Source organism: Stegostoma tigrinum, chromosome 24 (assembly GCF_030684315.1).
Source record: "Stegostoma tigrinum isolate sSteTig4 chromosome 24, sSteTig4.hap1, whole genome shotgun sequence".
Lineage (NCBI taxonomy): Eukaryota > Metazoa > Chordata > Chondrichthyes > Orectolobiformes > Stegostomatidae > Stegostoma > Stegostoma tigrinum.
The window spans coordinates 38,350,090-38,369,202 of NC_081377.1; the positions used below are offsets into that span (position 1 = coordinate 38,350,090).

The 19,113-nt window shown below is 40.1% G+C and overlaps 1 pseudogene; it reads left to right on the forward strand.

The window, feature by feature from the left end:
- The first annotated feature begins 986 nt into the window (after positions 1–986).
- LOC132210936 (uncharacterized) overlaps positions 987–19,113 on the forward strand; it is a 35,515-nt pseudogene continuing 17,388 nt past the window's right edge.

Below are 19,113 nucleotides of genomic sequence, written 5' to 3' on the forward strand. Positions count from 1 at the left end.
AGCAGGAGCTCCTTGGCCTGCTGTGTTCACTCAGCTCTACACCTTGTTATCCCCTATTTGTCAGTTGTGTTATAGCTAATTTGCACTGGCCTATATATATTACAGTAGAACTGATGTATAGGCCAGGCCAGGTTAGGGTGGCAGTTTCCTTTCTTAAAGGGCATTAGTCAACCAGATCAGCTTTTCCCCTGACAATCTGCAATGGTTTCATGGGACTCTCTTATTTTCAGCCTTTTATTTTATTCAGATTGCACCATCTGCTATGACAGGGTTTGAACCCAGGTCCCCAGAATGTCACTTGGTTTCTGGATTAACAGTCCAGCAATAATGCCACTAGGCCATTGCCTCCCCGTGATACCAGAGGAATTGTTGTAAAGTGGTGAAATGGTGTAAAGTATTTGTTTACAGCTATGCCACCCCACCCTCCTGCCGAACTGTTGTTCCCCAGCCCACATACCCTTTTGCCCATTTCTGAATCAAGGGGGTGTTACAATTGGTGAACACAGCCTTCCAGTAGTTTACCCACGAAGTATAATTCATGTGAAAGTTTGAGGGTTGATAAGGAATGTCCTGTCCCAGAACGGAATCCACACGTTTGCCACCTGAAGTGGTTGTTGGGTAGCACCAGGAGAGAGAACCCTTGCTTGGTTTTTATCTACTTCCACAAAACCCCTCCTCACCTCGTGGAAGCTAATGCTAACCGAAGGACTCTGCCACTGCAATTGTTGAAAGCAGGTACCTCAGCATGGACCAGGAATTGAGCCCAGACCTTTCATGATATATATGAGTCTTCTTTTCATTAGATAAATGCACTCACTCATTGGGGAAACTTACTTTGTTGTTCAACTAGAGATTGTTTACTCAGTTGGCTGGACATATGGTTTGCACTGCAATGTGATGCCACCAATCATGGGCTCAATTCCCACACAGGCTGAGGTTACCAAGAAGAACTCTCCATCTTGACCTCTCCCCTCACTTGAGCCATAATGACATCTGGATTAAAGCACCATCAATCAATAATCTCTTCGAGTTGGAGCAGTTTCCATGTTGTACAGCTCTATGACTCTCAGATGATCATTATACGTAAGTATCATGGTGCTGGGTAACTTGGCAATGCATACAAGGCAGGAACAGACTACCAGACTAGTTTTCTCTAATCCTGATCACTGATTTACCCTTTAAGTGCTGTCACACAATATCTGTAAGCACAAAACAGTGCAGCACTCTATCAAAAGGTAGTTGGGGAATTTCTGTAGAGATTACTGTTTCCAATCCATAGCCTTGAGGTATACAAGGTTTATGAATTAGGAACAGAAAATGATCTTTCAGGCCCCTAATCTTGCTTAGACATTCAAGAAGATCATGACTCGACTATTAATGTTTTGAATTCCACATTTCTGTCTACCTGCTGACAGCCTTTGCTTCTTATTAGGCAATGGAATTAATCTGTCTCTGCCTTAAAAATTTTCAATGGCCCTGCTACCACCACCATCTTCCAAAGTTGCTCAATCCCCCGATAGAAAAATGCAGGAGTCTAATTTGGTGTTATTGTTTGTTTTCTTTATTAAGCTTTACATTACTGTTTTTATCGTTCTTAAAGAAGGACATACTATTGGCGTACTGCAGGGGCTCCATATTACAACTAAATGAAGTCTAGTAGATCAGCATTTAATTGTTTCAGAATCTCTTGCCTTTGCCTATCCAAAGCCTGCAATCTTTTAAAGCCAACCATTTTTAGGAAATGCTTAAATTTGTTTGAAAATTAGGATTGATTGTTGTAAGTTGGAGGAAAAAATGTTTATCTGATAAGAGGACAATGTTTTGATTTCCTAATGCATATATGGCAAATGCACTGTTTTGTTCTATTGCATGCTTCCTTTATTACTGTGTACTAAATGTGGAGAGGATGGACATTTAGTCTAATGGCACAGCTGGCTACCAATGATATAGGAACTTTATCACAGATGATGATGAACCTCTGCAGTCTTGATGTGACTACATCCACATGTGCAATGACCGCTCCATCACCCATGGACCTTGTGATGATGGAACAGAGAAGTCCAGATTTGAACCATTCACTCAGTGTACGTAGCACTGGCCCTGCACTTGTACCTTGGCTTTGATCAGGCTGAGGTAATTATGTCAGAGAAGACCTCCATGGTAGTAATAGGGATAGTATGCAATTAAGAAAAAATTGCCTTTTTATGTTGGTGATGATCATTACCTAGCACTTGAATGTTGTTTTATTCTAGAATACATATTGCACTGATATATTAGTGTTTCAGATAAATTTTGATAGCTTGAGTCATAACTGTGGCTATTGGATAAATGCTGATATGCCAGATATACATACTGCTGGTGGTGTGCTAAAACTGGACATTCACTACAGGCATCCCTTAGTAAGTTATAGTCCTCACTGTGCGTTCACTCCATAGTTTTATATTAAAGCTATTTGTTAGGCTATATCCTCCTTCGACTGCAGAGAGGAATGGGACTGATATTTTTTTTCTGTCTTGATTATGTTAAAAGAGGAGAACAAGCTTTGTTTTCCAGAGTTGAGACAGAGTCAGTTTCTCCTTATATAGTGCCAACATTCTTAACAGCCACTGGTATGAAAAAATTTTCATTTTATAACACATTTCAATTCCTCAGGACATCCCAGAGTGCTTTACAGCCAATGAATTACTTCAAAGTAAAAATCAAAGTCAAAAACAAAAAAAAACTCTGTACTTTTATTCAGCAGAGAATTGCACACAGCAATATTCCCCGCACACAACAATGGGATGAATGGACACTTGATATTTTTTGTGCTGGGAATGGATGTTGAGGATGTTTGTAATGGTAACATTAGGTCTGAAAGTTAATATCTTTTGACCTTTGACATTCTGCTCTATTCCAATCTCTTCATTGCAAGAAAGCTAATCTCCTCCCTCTTCTGGATACTTCGTTTCATTGTAAGTGTATGTGCTATTTTGTTTACAGTTCAGGGTGGGTTGTTGACATCCAGTGGGTGAGGAACCACTTCTGGCAGAAGACTGATCGGTGCTTGGGCCCTTGATCTGTAATTTTATTTTTTCAGTCGTAGTAAAAAAGTTACAATTTCTAGCATTTTATATTTCATTACTATTATTAACTTTCTCGCCGTACGTGGAGTACCTGTATCATCCCCTACCCCCTACCCAAACCATATGAAGAATATATTATCTGAGCGGTCTAGTCTAACAAAGACAAGGTCAGGATTTTACTGGGGGCTTCAGGACGCTGACATTGGAATTAAATAAGAGTCCAGATGAGTGCTCGGAGCCAGGTGAGCAAGCTGCATCCTTATATCTGGCCTCCCAACTAGCTGCCTCCAAATTCACTTCTCAATTGCAGGAAGACGATTGACTCCCTATGTTGTCAACCCAAGCACAGTCTTGGCAGCCCCACTATGAGTGGCAATGGAACCTCAAGATGCAGCAGTTTTCAGGGTTGGAAAAACCATTGAAACTTTTATGCATCTGTAGTGGCATGATTTGGATCTTGAGGTGCCCTTTGCTGCTAACAGGTCCTCTTTGGGGGTTGATGCCTCTGACAACCACAGCTCCCCGTACTGCTGCAGGCAGGGTACTTGTATCCCTCAAGCTGCAAGCCTCCAGTGGCGGTGATGCCATTGCAAAGACTCTTCATCGGGACTACAGGAGACAGATGTCAGTAACCAGTCAGTGTATAGTGAACAGCTGATTTGCATTTCATCCTGGTGGTTGGATGAGGGCTCTTGTGGCACTGTGGTAGCGTCCCTATCTCTAGGCCAGGAGGTCTGGGGTCAAGTCCCACCTGCTCCAAGGGACTGTAAACAAGCTGCTGAGAAGGGGTTGAGCTGCCTCTTTGTGATCCTCCACTCTATTTTCCAAGACACCTGGCTCTACCCTTGCCACTTTAAATTCAGTCAAATTGTCTTCATCCCAATTGTTCATCTGACTTTCTCCATACAGATGTTGATAAACCTTTACTATATTTTACAGCATTTTTGAAAGGCCGGCATTATAAAGTCTAAGTAATTGTGTTTTGTTTTCCCTTACAACAGTTAGATCCTGCTGACTTGGCAGCAATTCCAGGACAAGGAGGGTGACCTACTCCTGGTTATAAATGAACAGGCACATCAAAGGAGCAAGATATGCTGCACATTACACACATGTTAGAGAAATTATCAGGACCACCTGCCTTGTGTAAAATAAAGAATCACTTGTTCTTCTTCTTAAATTTTTGGATTTTCTTTTTACTTTCAGTGATAATATTGAGCATTTAAAATAATTGATGGACATATTGTTAGTAAATAGAAAATTGTTGAAGTTTGAAATAAGACACAGACTCTCTTACAACAATGATATAGCACCTTGTCCATGCTGACCCAAAGACACCCATATGCCCTTTCTGATCCCATTTTCCTGCACACAGCCCATAGCCCTGCAGTTTACAGACAGCACTTAAGATGCAGATCCACACAGTTTTTAACAAGATCTTAGGCTCTTTGCCTCCGCCACCAACTCAGGCAATGAATTGCAGATAAACAGCATCCTCTGTGTAAAAAAGTTTTTCCTCATGTCCACTCTAATCATTTTGCCTTCTGCCTGGATCTTATTCTTTAAGATTAACAGGAGAAGGAAAGCATATTCATTGCATTTCAACAGTCAGCAGTCAGTAGACATTTCTAATTAATTTAACCTCAATAAAAATCTGCATCCTCCTCATGAAAATTAAAAATAAATCATTATTGTAGGGGAGGGGGCAATGTCAGTAACTAAATCTGAAGCAAAAATTTAAGAAAACAGCTGATTTAGTCCTATTGTTGTGCTTGAAAAGTCAGAGCTAAGTGTAATGTTCTTATGACTTAACATTAGAGGTTGAGATCATACAGCAGGGGCATGAAGGTGTGTATCATTTGACATTTTACAACCTTTATATCTGCCTGTATGTAATGAAATTATTACATAGAAATATTACTCTGATAAAATTTATAGCAGTTTGGAGAAATTAATTGGTTGCAACAATGACCATTGTTGTACAAGCTGAGGAGCTGAGAGATACGGATTGAATTACTACGGCATCTCAATTGATGAGAAAGCCAAATTACAGTATCACATGTTTACATGGACAATTTCTATTACATATGCAGACATGTGATTTTCTAATGGAAAAAGATGACAGGAAATGTGCACACTAGTGATATTTTTATTATTAGATCGATATGTCACCACTGTTTAATTATTGGGATATCACTGCCCCTTCTCTTCCATAATAGGTTAATAATGTTGCATCTATGGTGATATGGCATGGAAATACGATTGAGTCAGTTACCTGTCAGCAATGTGAATCACTTTGTAAAGTGACTGTACACAGGTTATATTTTGAAGTGTGAATTTAAAAGTCCTGAAATAGTGATATGTTCTTTTTCTGATTTTGATTAGTTAGTACTCTGTAGTCTGAAATTAACCCCAGTGAAGAAATGTCTCTGCCAGACTGTTTGAGTGGAGACAGACAGTTGCCTGTTACAGCTGCTCAGAAGGTAAAGAAAATGGAAGCACTGGCAATCCCAGTGGCATCAGAGTCCTCAGAAGACACCTTCATACTTAAGAGATTTGTAGTAACAAAACAGAACTCCCTGGTAATTAATGTAGAAGCTTAATCTGAGACTTCCCCTGACTGAAGCATTCTCCACTGTCTCATCTGTTGTTATCATAAAATAGTAGATCATGGAAAAAGGCCATTCAACTCATCTAGTCTATTTCAAGCAGCAATCTAGTGAGTCACACTCATCAGCTGTCCCCACTTCATTACAGTTATTTTTCCCGTTCTCAAATTTTGGTTACCTTTTGAAATAAATCTCTACTCACTGCCCAATTTGCATTCCAAATCCTAGCAGTTGTTGACTGCAAACATTTTTCATCATTCTGCTTATTGTAGATTTCCAGCATGGAGAAATATGTCTTCCATCCCACCCCTTTGATTCATTTTTATATGTAGTCTCTTTGTCAAAAGACACAGACATGACTTGCTCTGGAGCATTTGCCAGTAATCGTCTGTAATTGTTCATCAGAAGTTAAAGATTAATTGCATGCCACAGTCCAATTTCTTAAATGATTCAGCACTTGCTCAATGCTAATTGATTTCAGAATGGGGGCTTAGAAAGAGGGAGGTGAAGAAATGGTGCAAGCATATTATATTATCAATAGTGCTATGGTTAATTTACTTGAAACAAATGTTTTGTGAAATGAATTTTTTTATTATTTAATACAGGGCTATATCCACTTGTAAAGGAACCATATAGTCGCATGGAATCACAGAACCATAACATGATGCAGCTTTTTCAAAATGGCAGCTTTATTTAATTAATACCATACTCCTTTTTTTTTCCCTGTAGTTCTGCTGTTTTTTTTACTTCAAATACATATCCAGTTGTTAGAATGTTGTGACTGAATCTGTCTCCATCGCCCTGTCAGACATTGCACTGCAGAAGGCAACAACATACTGTGCAAAAGTAAATTTCCTCATGTGATATCTGGTTCTGTTGCCAGTGACCTTAAATCTATGTTTCCTGTTTATCAATTATTCTGCCTGAAAACAGTTCCTTCTCATTTACCCTTCCAAAATAATTCATTATTTTGAACTCTTCCAATCTGAACTCCTCTACATCACCTCTAAACCTTCTCTACTCTATGGAAAAATGTTAAATAATGCTGAATATTGTAACCTCATCTCTAACCAGTCTGACCTATATGTTCCTGGGGTCAGGTAAGTTTAATTAACCTAATTCATCACAGGTCCACTCCAACTCCTTAGAATATGCCCGAAAGTATGGTGCAATTGAGTTTCGAGACAGTGATAATGTCTGCCCATAGTTGGGAGATTGCAAGCAGCAGCCAGAAGCTCGGAATTTCCTTTGTTTTCATTTGAAATTGTGTATTTTTTGTAGCTTCCATGGCATTTCACCTTTTTCAGTAATGGCTCCTTGAATCTGAGGAGGGAAGGGCATAGATAATGAGGCCAAGTAACTGCGGGGGTCTGGTCTACAATGGAACGATCCAAGCAACTTGAGTTTCCCAGAAAGAGAAATACATTCAAGGATTTAACTGTCATCCAATCTTTTAAAGCAGAATAAATTAAGTTTTCACTTTACTCAGTGCAAAATTAATTATTAACTCTTTGGGGGCTTTTTTGGAGAAAAAAAAAAGGTTTTGGAAGTATTCCCGACCAAGGTGAGAGTGAAAGGGAATGCCCAGGTTTGTTTTTGGGATCTACAAGGACACTACTGCTCCTCCTGAGTTACAAGGGAACTTAAGAAAATTAATTTTATGCTAATTTACCTTACAGAACCTATTTTCTTTTCTCGGCAAAGGACTTAGTTGTCACACTTGGAGTACTATCTTAGGTTTCCCTTAACTAGGGAAAGATATATATACTGAGATGTTTAGGATTGATACGGGAAGTTTTATCACTTGGGGGATAATGAGTCTTTGAAATTCTCTAATGCTGAGGTCTGTTGTCCTTGACAGTCAAAGCTGAGACTGATAAATATTTTGGCACTAAAAGAATCGAGGGATAGTGCAGAAAGTGAACTTAATGTGGTAAAGTTGCTATGACCTTAGTAAACGGTGGAACAATCTGGAGGGACTGTGGCTGACTGCTATTCCTTAGGCTTATCTTTGGTCACTTTGTTAAAATGATGCTGAACCCAAGCTGCACATTTTAAGAGGACCTGGGTCCACTGCCTCAGGGTGGCTTTTCTTCCTGTCTAGTTTCCATCTGGTAGGAAGAGATTAAACTCTAGGCTGATTGTTGTTTGCTGAACTGTTGACACAATCACTGGCCACTATTGCGGTTTCCTGACTGGCTGGGAAGTGTTTTTTTCAGCAAACATTGTTTCATGGAGAGGCAATGACCTTGTGGTATTATCACTGGGCTGTTAATCCAGAGACCCAAACAACATTCTGAGGACTTGCCACCGCAGATGCTGGAATTTGCATTCAATAATTATCTGGAATTAAGAGTCTAATGGTAATTGTGAATCTGTTCTTGATTGTTGAGGGGGAAACCCATCTGGTTGACAAAAGTCGTTTAGGGAAGGAAACTGCCATCCTTACCTGGTCTGGCCTACATATGACTCCAGACCCCCAGCATTGTGGTTGACCCTTAAGTGCTCTGTGGGCAATAAATGCTGCCTACCCAGTGATGCCGTCATCCTGTGAATGAATAAAGAAATCAATGTTTTAGACAACCACTTGGATCACCTAGGTTGACAAAGTGTACACTGGGTTGTAGGAAGTATGCATCTCACCTCTTGATGTAGCAATATCATTTACTTACCTTTCTGTACTGTTAGATGATACCATATCTTTCTCTTGCATAACAATTCCTTACATTACTATATTCATGGCCATGTAATCAAAATATTTTTGCATCTTTTAGATATAAATTACTAATGGAACATTACTATGTTCCATACTTATTTTTTATTTTGCCTATTGCATAAAACTGTTTAATTTAACATAGAAATAATGAGATTTTGTGTAAAAACATTTGACTGAATTTTTGACATGGAATATGAATACAGAATAAATAAATTGATAAAAAAAAGTTTGCTTTATCATTTTGTTAATGAAGATTTTAAAAAAAGTCCTTCATCAAATAATATTACTGGCTCTTATTTTGGTTAAGACTATCTGACCCATGGATTAAAACTGTCCATTTCTCTTCTAAATTTGTTTCCATTTTTGAATAATCTTTTTTGCTCCACTGGAAAGAAACACTAAAATTTCTGATGCAAATATACATAACTGATGATGGTGACCCAAATATTTTTTAATGTTTTACACTGCTATATAAATTGCATGCACACACTGTATTAGTTTCTTGGAACTTGATTAATTTCCTCTAGTTATTGAATTTACAGTCTTTAGGGGCCCAAAATAATTTAACAGGGTTGCCTTTAAGTCTGAAAATTTCCTAACATTGAAATCTGCACTATTCCTTGTAGTCAGTTAACTGAGGAGTATTAGCCTTTTACATTGGCACCGTTGCTAAGCAAATACCAAATCTTTTACAAATTAATCCATTGCCAATCTCAGTGATTAAATTGTCTGAATAATTTTGGAATAAAATGTGATTGATGATAAGAATTTTTGGCATTCTGCATATTTCATCTTGCAAATTAAAATTGGCAACATTTTAAGATCACAAATTTATCAATGGGAAAACCAAATTTAAATGTGATCACTGCGAATTAGTCTATTCTGAGGAGCGCTGTCAATTTATACAGCTGTTGCATTTTCATTGGAAATGTGGTTTCCCAGCAATATCTTTATAAGACTTTGCCAAGAAGAGTGTCAGCTAATCTGTAAAGATTACAGCTATTTTTGAAAGATTCTGTCTGGAAATGTTATTACATTCCTCTGAAGCAGGTGAGACTTGACCTAGACCTTTTGCCTTAGAGGAGGGTCACTACAGAGTTGCTTTTGTTCATTACATGCATATATCTTTGAATGAGAGCCAGGTAAGGTGCTCAAATCCAGCAATTATTTCTCAAATGAGTTTTTGATATGTTAAATGGAAACTGCCTCTAGCTAGCAAATTTCTGTTTTGCTTTATAGATTGAATTTGTTGAGTTTGAACATTAATTGCACAGGTATCACCCAGACTGAGTTATAGATGTAGCAGCTTTTGTTTTCTCAACTGACACTGCAGCACAATGTTCAGAGAAAACCTCACTGTTGGAGGTGCCATTTTTTGGTTGAGATCTTAAACTGAAGCACCATCTACATGGTCTGAAGGGATTTCTTTCTGGAGTCCTAGCCAATATTTATTTTTCAGTCAAATTACAGAAAACAGATTATGTTTTATTATCTCATACAGTCATAGAGTCATACAGCACGGAAATAGACCCTTCGGTCCAACTAGTCCGTGCCAAGCATAATCCCAAACTAAATAAATCCCACCTGCCTGCTACTGGCCCATATACCTTCAAATCATTCCTATGCATGTACTTATTCAAGTGTCTTTTTACTACGTAACTATACCCACATCCAACACTTCCTTGGGATGTTCATTCCACACGCGAACTACTCTCTGTGTGAAAAAATTTGCTTCTCATCATTTTATCATTTTAAAATCTCTCTCCTCTCATCTTAAAAATGTGTCCCCATGTCTTCAAGTCCCCAATCCTAGGGAGAAGACATCTAATATTAACCCTATGTATACACCTCATGATTTTATAAACCTCGATATGGTCACCTCTCTACCTCCTACACTCCACTGAAAAAAGTCCCAGCCTATCCAGCTTTTCTTTATAACTCAAAACTTCCGTACCTAGCAACATCCTTGTAAATCTTTCCTGAACCCTCTCCAGCTTAATAATATCCTTCACATAACTGGGCAACCAGAACTGAACACAGTATTCCAGAATGGGCCTTACCTATGTCCTGTATACCTCAATATGGCTTCTCAACTCCTATACTCAAAGGATTGAGCAATGAAGACAAGCGTGCTGAATGCCTTTTTAACCACCCTGTCTATATGTGACGCAAACTTCAAAGATTTATGAACCGAACCCATGGGTCCCTCTGTTCTGCAGCACTACCCGAGGCCCTACCATTAATTGTTTAAGTCCTGTAAACCCCCAACACATTTGTTGTACCAAACTGCAATACCTTGCATTTATCCATATTGAATTCCATCTGCTATTTTCCAGCCCATTGACCCATTTGATTGAGATCCCTTTGTAATGTTAGATAACCTTCTTCAAAATTGGTTTACTAATGTGCCTTCTATATTCTCACCCAAATCATTTATATAAATGACAAACAAAAGAGCACCCAGAACCAATTCCTGTCAAATACTACTGGTAACTGGCCTCCTGTCTGAAAAACAACTCTCCACTATTACTCTCTGTCTCCTGTTGTTAAACCAATTATGTCTCCAGTTGACAAGCTCACTCTGAATTCCATGTGTCCTAACTTTAATAATTAGTCTACTGTGTGGAATTTTGTCAAAGGCTTTACTGAAATCCAAATAAACAATGTCTACTGTTCTGCCATCATCAATCTGTTTGGTAACTTCTCCAAAAATACTCAATGAAATTTCTGAGATAGGATTTTCCTTGCACAAAACTCTGCGGACTATCCCTAATCAATTTACACCTCTCCAAATAAATTCTATCTTTTAAAATCACCTCCAACAGTTTACCCACAACTGAAGTCAGACTGACAGGTCTGTACTTCCTCGGTTTCTCCTTACAACAAACAGCTTCTCTTAAACAAAGACACAATGTTAGCCACTCTCCTGTCATCAGGTGCCTCACCCGAAGTTATAGATGATACACATATTTCTGCAAGGGGCCTCACCATTTCCTCCCTTACTTTCCACCACAATACATTAAACCAGGTCCTGGAGATTATCCTGCTTTATATTCTTTAAGACCTCCAGAACTTGCTCTTCTGTAACGTGAAATATTTATAAAACATCAGTATTTATTTTTCCACTTTTTCTAGACACCATTTCTTTCTCCACAGATAAAATTGACACAAAATATTATCTAGAAGGTCTTCCATCACCCAGGCGTTCAACAAGAGATGACCTCCTTGATCTTTCAAGGAGCCCTAGTCGCCCTTTTACTGTTAATATATTTGTAGAATTTCTTTGGATTATCCTTAACCTTATCTGCCAATGCTATCTCATATCCCCTCTTTGCCTTCCTGATTTCTCTCTTAAGAATGCACGTACACTCTTTATATCGATTAAGAAATTCGTTTGAAACAAATTATCTGTCTAAAATACGATTCTCTTTCATTCTTGATTAGAACCTCAATATTTGGGGGCGTGGCAGCACAGTGGCTCAGTGGTCCGCACTGTTGCCTCACAGCACCAGGGACCCAGGTTCAATTCCACCCTCAGGCACATGTTTGTGTGGAGTTTGCACATTCTCCCCATGTCTGTCTGGGTTTCCTCCAGATACTCCAGTTTTCTACCACAATCCAAAGATGTGCAGGCTAGGTGAATTGGCCATATTAAATTGCCTGTAGTGCTCAGGGATGTGTAGATTAGATGGGTTATGAGGGATGCTCAGAGGGGCAATGTGGTCTTTTTGGGCTAAAGGGCCTCTTTCCACACCATGGGGATTCTATTCTACCTTTACTAATCCATCATTCCTTAATATTTCTAGCTTTACCCTTCAATCTAACAGGGACATAATGCCTCTGCACTCTTATTGTCACAGTCTGGAAAGCCTCCCACTTGACAGACATCCTGCAAACAGTCTATTCCAATCAACTTTTGAAACATTGCTGTTGGCTGTGCATTTCCTACATTACAACAGTAACTACGCTTGAAAAATACTTAATTGATTGAAAAGTGCTTTGTGACGTCAAGTGGGTTGTGAAATACAAATTGTTTTCTTTCTTCTTTGTTAACCAGTATTTATCCCATGAATTTGATGGATACTTAACGTGGATCCTCAGGATTTTAAAAGGTGATTCATCATTTTAACAAATGATGTCTTCCAATCGCCTTTCAGTAGAAAATCTCTTTCACAGAATGGTACTGAGATCCGAATCGAAACGTATTACTCGACAGGCCATCCCACCTTGGAAAATGGCCAATCAGAAGGAGTTGAGGCAGAATGTTGAGAAGGACTGACAATCAAAAAGCCCCAGGTGTCAGTTGATGACAAGATATGACAGAGAAAAGAATTCAATGGATATGCTGCCCTCATGATTGTCTTTTTTAAATGATTTGGCTGCTATTTCTCCCTGTGTAATAATGATGTGTCTGTTGTATTTTAAGTTGGACATCCACCTAAGTATTTAAAACTCTAGTTTGTGAAACAAGAAAAGGAAGAAGAAACTGTGGGCTGACTAAAAGAAACAGCAGGTTAATGTTTAACTGGGTGCCCCTATCCAAATGAACTGATGTTATTGTACATTATTATGCATCAGGCTGCCAGGCATCTTTGCTCACATATATTACTTGCACTTGATCAAGGAATCTAGTGTTAGAACGTGAAGGTGGAGTTAACTTTATTGAATACTAGCAGCTGTATGGCTTGCAATTTGCAAATTTACTGAACAAATAAAACTTACCAATTTGAAATCAACATGGTATTGTTAAATAATTGAATTCATGATATTTGTAAATGTGTAGTCCAGTTTCATAGGCTCAACAGCACATAAAGAGATCATTCAGCTCACTGCATTTGCACCACCTCTTTAAAAAGCCATTGAATTAGTTCCTCTTCCCTATTCCTTGCCCACTGCTAGGCACAATTGGCCTTTTTGATTGTATTTCCAACTGTACCCTCAAATTTACTGTTGAATCTGCTTGAATCACAGGTCATTATGCCAGTTGTTTAGGACTGAGATGAGATATTTCTTTACCCAATGTGTTGTGCATCTTTGGAATTCTCGATCCTTGAGGGTGGGGGAAATTCTTCCATTGAACACTTTAAAGATTGAGATAAGCAACATTTTGGTGTCTCAGGAAACCAAGGGATATGGGGAGTGTGGCAGGCCAATGAACGTGGAGCTGAAGATGAGGTTACCCACTTGGTAGCAAAAATAGGAAGGTGGATTATTATTTGAATGGCTGTAAATTGAGATAGGTGAGTGATCAATGAGATCTGGGTGTCCTCATGCACCAGTTGCTGAAAGCAATCATACAGGTGCAGCAGGCAGTGAAGAAGACAAACTGTACATTGGTCTGCACAGCGAAAGAATTCAAATACACAAACAAGTATGTCTCGCTGCAATTGTCTGGGGCATTGGTGAGGCTGCACCTGGCGAATTGTGTGCAGTTTTCGCATTCTTATGTGAGGATAGATGTTTTTGCTGTAGAGGGAGTGCAGTGAAGGCTTACCAAACTATGAGGAGAGATTGAGTCAGCTAGGACGCATTCATTGGAGTTTAGAAGAATGGGAGGGATCTCATGGAAACCTATAAAATTCTAACAGGACTAGAAAAGCGTTATGCAGAAAGGATGTTCCCAATATTAGACAAGCCCAGAACCAGGGGTCATAGTTTGAAGATAAGAGTTAAATCTTTCAGGACTAAGATGTGAACTTTCTTCACCCAGAGAGTGGTAAACCTGAGGAATTCACTACCACAGAAAGTGGATGAGACCAAAATATTACATGCTTTCAAGAATGAGGTAGATACAGCTGTTGCAGAAAAAGGGGTCAAGGGTTCTGAGGGCAGAGAAGGAGTAGGGTATTCAGCTTGATGATCAGCTGTGATGATATTGAAAGGTGGAGCAGGCACAAGGGATTGATTGGCCTATTCCTGCTCCAATCCCCAATGTATGTTTCTATGTTTAAATCATGACCATATTTAAAACCGGACAGACATGAAGGCTGGATGGTGGTCTCCTGATCACATTAAGCAGCAAGTTGTAAATGTTTACAATTTGCTATGTGCAAACACAATTTCCTCTTTCTTTTGATTCTTTCAGTGATTAACCTTCTACATAGCTATGGAGAAGGAGAGGATTAGGCAAAATGGGAGGATATTTAATTGGGGAAGAGGAAACTATGTTGCGATTAGACATGAGTTAGGAAGCATGGACTGGGAGCAATTGTTCCATGGTAAAGGCACTATAGACATGTGGAGACTGTTTAAGGAACAGTTGTTGCGAGTAATGAATACATATGTCCCTCTGAGACAGGCAAGAAGGGGTTAGACAAAGGAACCTTGGATGATGAGAGCGGTGGAGCTTCTCGTCAAAAGGAAGAAGGTAGCTTACTTAAGGTGGAGGAAGCTAGGGTCAAACTCAGCTCTAGAGGATTACAGGCAGGCGAGGAAAGAGCTCAAAAATGGTCTGAGGAGAGCCAGAAGGGGGCACGAGAAAGGCTTGGCAGAACGGATTAGGGAGAACACAAAGGCATTTTACACTTATGTGAGAAATAAGAGAATGGTTAAAGAAAGAGTAGGGCCGGTCAGGGATAGCATAGGGAACTTGTGTGTGGAGTCTGAGGGAGGGGAAGCCCTAAATGGGTTTTTTGCTTCTGTCTTTACGAAAGAAATGAACTTGTAGTGAATGAAACCTTTGAAGAGCAGGTGTGCATGCTGGAATGGATAGAGATAGAGGAAGCTGATGTGCTGAAAATTTTGTCAAACATTAAGATTGGCAAGTCGCCAGGCCCGGACCAGATTTGTCCTCAGCTGCTTTGGGAAGCGAGAAATGCAATTGCTTCGCCACTCGCGAAGATCTTTGCATCCTCGCTCTCTGCTGGAGTCGTACCTGAGGACTGGAGAGAGGCAATTGTAATTCCTCTCTTCAAGAAAGGAAATAGGGAAATCCCTGGCAATTACAGACCAGTAAGTCTCACGTCTGTCGTCTGCAATGTGTTAGAAAGGATTCTGAGGGATAGGATTTATGACCATCTGGAAGAGCATGGCTTGATTAAATGCAGTCAACACGGCATTGTGAGGGGCAGGTCATGCCTCACAAACCTTATCGAGTTCTTTGAGGATGTGACTAGAAAGGTTGATGAGGGTCGAGCTGTGGATGTGGTGTATATGGACTTCAGCAAGGCATTTGATAAGGTTCCCCATGGTAGGCTCATTCAGAAGGTCAGGAGGAATGGGATACAGGGGAACTTAGCTGTCTGGATACAGAATTGGCTGGCCAACAGAAGACAGCGAGTGGTAGTAGAAGGAAAATATTCTGCCTGGAAGTCAGTGGTGAGTGGTGTTCCACAGGGCTCTGTCCTTGGGCCTCTACTGTTTGTAATTTTTATTATTGACTTGGATGAGGGGATTGAAGGATGGGTCAGCAAGTTTGCAGATGACACAAAGGTTGGAGGTGTCGTTGACAGTATAGAGGGCTGTTATAGGCTGCAGCAGGACATTGACAGGATGCAGAGATGGGCTGAGAGGTGGCAGATGGAGTTCAACCTGGATAAATGCGAGGTGATGCATTTTAGAAGGTTGAATTTGAAAGCTGAGTACAGCATTAAGGACAGGATTCTTGGCAGTGTGGAGGAACAGAGGGATCCTGGTGTGCAGATACATAGATCCCTTAAAATGGCCACCCAAGTGGACAGGGTTGTTAAGAAAGCATATGGTGTTTTGGCTTTCATTAACAGGGTGATTGAGTTTAAGAGTCGTGAGATCTTGTTGCAGCTCTATAAAATTTTGGTTAGACCGCACTTGGAATACTGCATCCAGTTCTGGTCGCCCTATTATAGGAAAGATGTGGATGCTTTGGAGAGGGTTCAGAGGAGGTTTACCAGGATGCTGCCTGGACTGGAGGGCTTATCTTATGAAGAGAGGTTGACTGAGCTCGGACTTTTCTCATTGGAGAAAAGGAGGAGGAGAGGGGACCTAATTGAGGTATACAAGATAATGAGAGGCATAGATAGAGTTGATAGCCAGAGACTATTTCCCAGGGCAGAAAAGGCTAACACGAGGGGTCATAGTTTTAAGCTGGTTGGAGGAAAGTATAGAGGGGATGTCAGAGGCGAGTTCTTTACACAGAGAGTTGTGAGAGCATGGAATGCATTGCCAGCAGCAGTTGTGGAAGCAAGGTCATTGGGGACATTTAAGAGACTGCTGGACATGCATATGGTCACAGAAATTTGAGGGTGCATACATGAGGATCAATGGTTGGCACAACATTGTGGACTGAAGGGCCTGTTCTGTGCTGTACTGTTCTATGTTCTATGTTCTAACCTAAATCTGTCCCATTGAATTAGAATGTCAATGAAAATGGTCCTCCTTTCTTATTTTTCCTTTCTAAAACTATCAAACTTTGAAAAACTGCCTCAGTGATAATGGGAACTGCAGATGCTGGAGAATTCCAAGATAATAAAATGTGAGGCTGGATGAACACAGCAGGCCAAGCAGCATCTCAGGAGCTTTTGTGCTCCTGAGATGCTGCTTGGCCTGCTGTGTTCATCCAGCCTCACATTTTATTATCTTTGAAAAACTGCCACTATTTTTGTATTTTCTGCAGTCACCCCTTCTAATGTGAATGAAATTAGAATTATAGGCCCTTAGTACCCGATTTTAAATCTAATGAAAATCCAGATATAATGAACCCATCATTTGCGAGTCTGCACTGTCTGCAACCTCCCTTGTATCTCATGCCCTATTCTGGATAATTTTGAATGTAAATTTAATAATGGACAATTGACAAGCAAGACCATTAACACCCAGTTCACATCAATATTTTGTTTTGCATTTATTATGTAATATGTAACCAATCAAAGCTAATTGCTTTGAGGTCACAAGTTTCAATCTGGCTTTCATTGTTTTTCTGCCATGTTTAATGGCCAAGTTTCTGTGGAAACGGCACATTAGGTGCTTAATGAAGGGAATGTTAGAATTCTGTTGTGGATGCCAAACAAGTACCTTTTTAGTTGCTGTGTAATGAAGGGCTAGCAGTGCACATCATGACAGCAGCTACTCCAAGCTTGTCCACCAGTGAGAAGGAGTCATACCTATGATGTCATGTATTGGTTGGCTGACTGTGGAGCTTTTCTCCTTTTGCCAAATTTGTTTTGGCATTTTGGTTTCACCAGAAACAGACAGGATGGATCTCCATTTCCCATCTGATTGGTTTAACAGTGGCAGACAAGGTTCCAGAGGACTAGAGATTGGCCGATGTTGTTGCCTTGTTTAAGAAAGGCAGCAGAGATAATCCAAGAAAATACAGGCCAGTGAGCCTGACGTCTGTGATGGGGAAGCTCTTGGAGAAGATACTGAGGGACACAATATACACACATTCGGAAGAAAATGGACCAGTTAGTGGCAGGCAGCATAGTTTTGTATGGGGAAGGTCATGTCTCACCAACATGATTGAATTTTTTGAAAAAGTGACAAAGCTCATTGATGAGGGAAAGGCAATAGATGTAGTCTATAAGGGCATTAGTAAGGCATTTCATAAAGTCCCACATGGCAGATTGGTACGAAAACTAAAATCACATGGAATTCGGGGTGGCCTGGCTAGTTTGGTCTTAGAAGACAGAGGGTAGCGGCAGAAGGGTGTTTTTGAGAATGGAGCTCGGTAACTAGTGGTGTTCCACAGGGGTCAGTCTTAGGTACTCTGTTGTTTGTAATACATATAAATGATCTGGAGTAAACTGTGGGTGGTCTGATTAGCAAGTTTGTGTAGGACATGAAGATTGGGAGAGTTGCTGACAGTGTCGACGAATTTGAAATTTCAACAGGATTTAGACAGATTGGTGAAGTGGGCACAGAAATGGCAGATGGAGTTTAATGCAGACAAATGCAAGATAATACATTTTAGAGGATCAAATTTAGGGGTGAATATTGCTGTAAATGACAGAACCCTTGGGAACATTAACATACAGATGGATCTGGATGTGCAGGTCCACAGTTCCCTGCAAGTTGCAACACAGGTGGCCAAAGTCATTAAGAAGGCATATGGCATGTTTGCCTCCTTTGGCCGGAGCTCAGAGTACAAGAGTTGGCAAACCATGTTGCAGCTACAGAAAACACTTGTTAGGCTGCATTTGGAGTATTGTGCACAGTTTGGTTGCCACATTACCAGGAGGATGTGGAGGCTTTAGAGAGAGTGCATATAGGTTTTCACCAGGATGTTGCATGGTCTGGAAGGCTTTGGTTATGAGGAAAGGTTAAAAAGACTTGGATCGTTTTCACTGGAAAGATGGTAGCTATGAGGAGACTTGATAGAGGTCTTCAAAATTATACCAGGCATAGATAGGGTGGATAGTCATAAGTTTTTTTTTCCCAGGTTTGAAGTTTCAATTACAAGGGGGCGCAGCTTCATGGTGAGAGAGGGGAAATTTAAGGGAGATGTGTGAAGGAAGTTTTTCATGCAGAGAGTGGCAGGAACCTGGAACACACTGCCAGAAGAGATAGGGGAAGCAGGCACATCAGCAACATTTAAGAGGTATCTGAATAGTTGCACGAATTGGGAGGGAATAGAGGGATATAGACTCAATGAGGGCAGAAGGTTTGTTTTTTAGATTAGTTAGGGCATGATGATTGGCACAGGCTTTGAGGGCCAAAGGGCATGTTTCTGTCCTGTACTTTTCTTTTTTTCTCTTTTGATCTTTTAAATTTTTTGTAACTTGCGTCTCTCACCAGTGCTAGGTAATGGCAT